Genomic DNA, 7180 nt, shown 5'->3' with positions numbered 1-7180 from the left:
TAAAAAAAGATCATAAAGATACTTGGGATTAAAGATGATGAAGAAGTCAAGTTAATGTTGAAGATAAAAAAGGGAGGAGCATGTTGAAAAAAGAATTTAATGCGTTTATTTTCTCTCATCTTTGATTTTTATATATTTATTGAAACTATGATTCACAGCCTAACGATATAAGTTTATAAGACCTATTAACCAAGTCACATGTATCCAATATACTAGTGGATAAGAGTCGTTAAAGTTAAGCTTGTGGACGATTCAGAGGCACCATAAACATGTATGAAATTTAATCATTTACACATACACATCTCATGACATCACATTACACTTTGGTATGATTCTCTTGACTAACTTATGAACCAAATTTTTAATCCAAAAGTCCTTGTGATCTGTGTGAGTTAATGTTTGTGAAATGGATGATATTTTGAAACTTGAGTTGAAAATTATATCAATATTGAGGTGATATGATATAGGTGGATTTTACGTGTTTTTCATATTATGTGATGGCTCATTGTGTTGCACATATAGTTTAGATTGCATGCATTTTGTGACATTTTGACATATATTATGTTTTCTTATTGCTCATATGTCTCGTGGGTGAAAATGCAAGAAATTCGTGAATTAACTGAAGAAAAGTGGTCTATTTGCGAGAGACCTCCGCTTGGGCCAACACTTTGGTCCGCCCAGGCGCCTATAAGGTGTCGAAAAAAAGAGATTTTTTTGGCGAAAGCTATCCACCTGGGCGCGTCGATTAAAAAAATAAAAGAATATTTGTGCAAGCCATCCACTCGGGTGGAAACTTATGTCCACCAGGCGTAGTTGATTTTTTTGGAAAGATTCTCGACCGATTTCTTCCCTTATTTCTGAATGGGGATGATATGGAAAGGATTTTTGGACGAATTGGAGGGTATTGTGACATTATCCAGCAGCCACCACAAGCCGTGGAAAAGATTTTTGCACTTGAAGTTGAAGAGTAGAAGATTTCCGGGCACCGTTCTTCGCATTTTCCACCACGACTAGTATTTTTTATTTAGAATTTATCGTTTAAACATTGTGTTGTTTATTTTTACTATGACTTCGAGTAGCTAACTTACATATTTGTTGGGATTTAAGGGGATCCTACCCCCAAACTTTGATTTAAGTAATTCACGTGTTGATTTTTGATTTATTCTTGAATATGCTATTGTTTTATCTTGTTGTTAGAGCATAGCTAACTTTAACAACGATCTTATATTGCGAGTGAGTTCGAGAGAATAGCCCGTGATAAGAATGAGTAGTATAAGTCTGAAAATTTACATAACATATGAAATTGGATACGCGCCGATAGTCATAGTTCGATAGGGCGAAAACTAGGAGATTTTGTAGATTGATATGCAATTCTCTCTTGATAAATAATTAAAGAAATTTAATTACTTCATTGAGTAGAGTTAATTTGGCATAGACTGAGAGGGAATGTTCAACTAAATAGGAAATCATGTCGGAAGCGTATATCACTATCGAATGAATTAATAAATAACGATGAGTAGTTGAACTGAAATTCCCAACAAATTCATTTATCATTGAATTTTAAGTAACCATTCTAGATTTTATATCTCGTCATTTAATTCTTGAATTTTATCATTGAGTGTTTATTTAATTTTAGCAGTCATAAATAGTCATTAAACTTTCGTTGCTAAAAATTTGATAACTGAAAACGATAATTGTAAAACATGTTCTCCAATGGAACGATACTCGTTCTCTTGCACATCATACTATTACTTGACATCGTGCACTTGCGATTATTTGGAGCTTGAATATTGTACATTTTTATTAAGGACTTTACGGTGCAAGTTTAGCTCGATCAAGTTTTTGGTGCCGTTGTCGAGGACTGTTAATTCACAATTTTATTTTTTGTTATTTTCTTTAGCATTATTTTATTTTTCTTGAGCTAACACTCCATATTCTCTTCCAGATATCTTTTCCAGTGCATGCCAAAGTCATTTGACGTGGATCTTGAGCAATTTGATCCTGAAATTGAAAGAACTTTCCGCAGAAGAAGATAGCAGCAGAGACTTAAGGAACTGATGGAGAGGCACGACATGAGCATGAGGAGGAACACCATGAAGATAGAAACGTTGAGGTGCCACGCCGCATACCGATGCTAGAGTATGGCCAGCCTTATTTGGATGGTGCACGCCCCAGCATTGTGAGGCATATTGTGAGGGAAAACCATTTTGAAATCAAGTCAGCTATAATTCAAATGATTCAGAATAAGGTCCAGTTTGGAGGATCTGCATTAGATGACCCAAACTCGCACATCACAAATTTTCTTGAAATTTGCAATACTTTTAAATTTAATGGAGTTTCTGATGATGCTGTTAGGTTGTGTTTATTTCCTTTCTCTTTACGTGACAAAGCTAAAGCATGGTTAAATTGTTTTCCTGTAGGTTCGATCACCACATGGGAGGACATGGCGAAAGAATTTCTCATTAAATACTTTCCTCCATCTAAGACCATGAAGCTATGGGAAGATATCACCACATTTTCTCAATTCGAGCAAGAGTCTTTATATGAGGAATGGGAGCGTTTCAAAAATTTATTACAGAGATTCCCACATCACGAACTGCCACTTGGGTTAGTCGTTCAAACATTTTGTTAGGCTTGCTTACTCCTAATCATACTATGATAGATGCTGCTGCCTGTGGAAACCTATTGAGAAAAACTGCTGAGGAAGGACATGAGTTATTGGAGGAGATGGCTGCTAGCAGCTATCATCCTCAATCTTAAAGCAACAACAAGCGGAGAAGTGCAAGAGTTCACCAAGGTAACTGACCTTTCTGCTATTAATGCGCAACTTGATGTATTTAACAGGAAATTGGATGGCTTGAATATGGGTGGCACTGCTATGCTCTTCAAGAGATATTATGTGATAAGTGTGGAGGCGAACACTTTGTGAAGGACTGTCAAGATGGCAATCCCTTCTATGTGCAAAACGAAGCACCAGTGAATCAAGTGAGAGTCCAAAACCATCCAAGGAATGGTCCGTATTCAAACACATATAATCCTGGATGGAAGCAACATCCCAACTTCTCATGGGGAGGTCAAAACAGTCAGAATAGACCATAGAGAGGACAGTCGTATGGAAAACAACAGATGTACAGATCTGACCCTCCAAGAGAAGAAAAGTCCAATTTGGAGCAGATGATGTCTAAGTTCATCTCATCCACCGAAACTAGACTCCGAAACCATGATGCACCAATAAAGGGGCTATAGAATCAGATTGGACAGTTGGCTAAGATGATAGCAAGTAGAGAGCCGAGCACCTTGCCAAGTAACACAGAGACCAATCCAAAAGAGCAAGTGAAGGTCATAGTTGAGGAGTGGAAAAATTTTAGAGCCTATAGAAAAAGAAAAAAAAATCAAGTACAGGATTAACAGACTGAGACATCCAAAGGTAAGTCTTATAACTTACATCATCACCCACTATACAATCAAAAATTGTTATACCTCCTCATTTCCCTGCAGCATTGAAAAAATCAAAACTTGATGCACAATTTGGTAAGTTTCTTCAAGTATTTATAAAATTGCATATCAATATTCCTTTTGCCGATGCTTTGATACAATGCCTAGTTACGCTAAATTTTTTAAGGACATATTAACAAACAAGAGAAAATTGAAGGATCACATTATGGTAAATCTAACTGAAAAATTGCTCTGCTTTGGTGCAAAACAAGATCCCACCGAAACTTAAGGATCCACGGAGTTTTTATATTCCTTGCATGATTGGTGATGTTGTTTTTCACAAAGCCCTATATGATCTTGGTGCAAGTATTAACCTCATGCCTTTGTCGGTGTTCAGAAAACTTGGGTTGGGAGAACCTAAGCCAACGCAAATGTCGTTAGAATTGATACTTTTGATTCGCTTGTGTGTCTATGTGCAGGATGCTATTAAGGACCCTTTGGAAGCCACTCTCACTACTGAATTGATAGAAGACAAATTTAATGAGGAAAAAGCTAAAATAGTGGCATACGTTAATGCCAACCATCCATAGAAGAGGTCAATAAAGATGAGATTAGAGGACTTGGGGAATCGCAGACTTAACCCCTCAGAAGTCAAGCATAGCGGAGCCACCAACTCTTGAGCTCAAGCCATTGCCTCCACATCTGAAATACGTCTATCTAGGTGAGAATAGTAAACTTCCTGTGATTATTTCTTCTGATTTGACATATGTGATGGAAGGCAACTGCTGAAAGTTTTGAAAGCGCACAAGAGTACATTTGTGTGGAAGGTGGGGGATATCAAAGGGATCAATCCATCAGTCTGTATGCACAAGATATTGATGGAAGACAAATACTCATCTCTAGCGCAACCTCAGAGAAGATTGAATCCAAAGATGCAAGAGGTAGTAAAAGCAGAAACTATCAAACTCCTTGACACAATTATTATCTATCCTATATCTGATAGTGCATGGGTAAGTTCTGTTCAATGTGTGCCGAAAAAAGGTGAGATTACTGTTATCAAAAATGAAAAAATTAATTAATACACACTAAGATAGTCATGGAATGGCGATGTGCATCGGCTATAGGAAATTGAATGATGCTAATCGTAAAGATCATTTTCCACTTCCCTTCATTGATCAAATTCTTGAGAGGTTAGCGGGTCATGAGTTTAATTGTTTTTTGGATGGGTATTCAGGGTATAACCAAATATTGATTGCGCCTGAGGAACAAGAGAAAACTACTTTCACTTGTCCTTATGGCACCTTTGCCTATAGACGGATGTCGTTTGGTTTGTGTAATGCCACTGCCACGTTTCAATGATGTATGACCGCGATATTTAAGATTCAGGAGGTAGTAAAAGCAGAAACTATCAAACTCCTTGATGCAGGTATTATCTATCCTATATCTGATAGTGCATGTGTAAGTTCTGTTCAATGTGTGCCAAAAAAGGTGGGATTACTGTTATCACAAACGAACAAAACGAATTAATACCCACTAGGATAGTCATGGGATGGCGGTGTGCATCAACTATAGGAAATTGAATGATGCTACTCGTAAAGACCATTTTCCACTTCCCTTCATTGATCAAATGCTTGAGAGGTTAGAGAGTCATGAGTTTAATTGTTTTTTGGATGGATATTCAGGGTATAACCAAATAATGATTGCGCCTGAGGACCAAGAGAAAACTACTTTCAACTGTCCTTATGACACCTTTGCCTATAGACGGATGCCGTTTGGTTTGTGTAATGCCACTGCCACGTTTCAATGATGTATGACCGCGATATTTCATGACATGATAGAAAATTTCCTTGAAATATTTATGGATGATATGTGGCTCTTCTTTTGATGAATGTTTGCAGAATTTGAAGGTGGTGTTGATGAGATGTGAGGAGATGAACCTGGTCCTGAATTAGGAGAAGTTCCACTTCATGGTACAAGAGGTAATTGTCCTAGGGCACAAGATTTCGGAACAAGGGATTGATGTGGACAAAGCTAAAGTGGAACGTATCAAGAACTTACCACCTCTGACATCCATAAAGGGAGTTGAAGTTTTCTAGGCCACGCCGATTTTTATCGGCGTTTTATTAAAGATTTTTCTAAAATTTCCAAACATCTATATTCATTGCTTATGAAAGATGTGCCGTTTGATTTCAATTCCAACTATCTGCAGGCATACGAGGATTTAAAGGAGCTCTTGGTGACGGCTCCTGTTTTTGTGGCACTGGATTGGGATCTACCTTTCGAGGTCAAGTGCGATGCCAGTGATACTGCGATTGGGGCGGTGCTTCACAAGCGGCAAAACAAGGTATTTCATACAATTTACTACGCAAGTAAGACCATAGATGAGGCTCAAATGAATTATGCAACAATTGAAAAAAAAATTACTTACAGTAGTATTCGAGCTTCACAAATTTCATCCATACCTTGTTTTGTCTAAAAGTCATTGTTTATGCATACCACTCTACACTGAAATATCTGCTTGCTAATAAAGATGCAAAGCCACGCTTACTTAGGTGGATTTTATCATTACAAGATTTTTATTTAGAAATAAAGGATAAGAAGGGTGTTGAAAATGTGGTAGCGGATCACTTGTCTAGATTGGAGCTTATGAGTAATGACTGTGTTGATCATGCCATTAATGATTGGTTTCCTGATGAGCAGCTATTTGAGTTTAAACGCTCTCCTTGGTATGAAAACTTGGCTAACTTTCTTGTCACAGGCACACCACCACCCAATCTATCGTTTCATCAACGAAAGAAATTCTTTTCTGATGTGGAGAATTATTTTTGGGAGGAATCATTTCTGTTTAAGATTTGTGCAGATTCCATTATAGGAGGTGTGTTGCAGAGGAAGAGTTTGGTCAAATTCTCGACCATTGCCATGACCGTTAGGTAGGTGGTCATTTTTGACCAACAAGGACGGCATCTAAGGTACTTGAATGTGGCTTCTATTGGCCAACCCTATTTAAAGATGTCCGTTCTTATGTGCATGCCTGTGATAAATGCCAGCGGATAGGTAACATCTCTAACCGTCATGAAATTCCATTAAATAATATCATTGAGTGCGAGGTTTTTGATGTGTGGGGGATAGTGTTGCGAGTTTTCACTACTGCAAGTGTACGGTGTCAAGTTTTAGTACTGGTTAGAGTATAGATAACAATCCCACGAGGAGTGCGTATAAAAACGTATATCAGTGCTCGTAATTAAAATAGTCTCAACTTTATTTAGAAAAATCAAATAAAAGGTTGGTTTGTTTGAACGAATTAATTGAAAACAAAGAATTAATTAAATCACCGAATTGAGAAATTCTAGAGAAATGATTTCACAAAGTTTCCACGATAAATATTCACAGTTGAATTTATATTCCTGAATCCCAATTATTTAATGGCCAAGAACACTTAGGTTATGTTATTCCCCCTTTCCCAATTGACGAATAATTGTATCTATCAACTTCGATTCAATTATTCCTAAGTAGAATCTAAGTTTCATAGATAAATGCAAACAATGTTCTTACTACTCCTCGCTAAAGTTATACGCCTTCCGAACGCTATAAACATTTAACGATGTGTTCTACTGATCTATAATCCTAGTCCCTCTCCCGAGTTATAGAATTAATCAAACAACAAACAATTTATGGCCAGTAAATTGCAGTGCAATAAACACAGAAAAACACAAGTAAACATGAAATGGAATTCAATCTTATAAAA

General features: G+C 37.1%; 1 non-coding gene across 1 annotated transcript; it reads right to left on the bottom strand.

The window, feature by feature from the left end:
• Window positions 1-2492: 2492 nt before the first annotated feature.
• Window positions 2493-2598, bottom strand: LOC140831271 (small nucleolar RNA R71). The gene has a single exon (XR_012117844.1). It is a non-coding gene; the product is annotated as a small nucleolar RNA R71 (small nucleolar RNA).
• Window positions 2599-7180: the final 4582 nt, after the last annotated feature.

This window comes from Primulina eburnea, chromosome 4 (genome assembly GCF_022965805.1).
Source record: "Primulina eburnea isolate SZY01 chromosome 4, ASM2296580v1, whole genome shotgun sequence".
In the NCBI taxonomy this organism is placed as follows: domain Eukaryota; kingdom Viridiplantae; phylum Streptophyta; class Magnoliopsida; order Lamiales; family Gesneriaceae; genus Primulina; species Primulina eburnea.
Note: the sequence above shows the minus strand (reverse complement) of the source record. Positions and strands in the feature narration are given on the sequence as shown.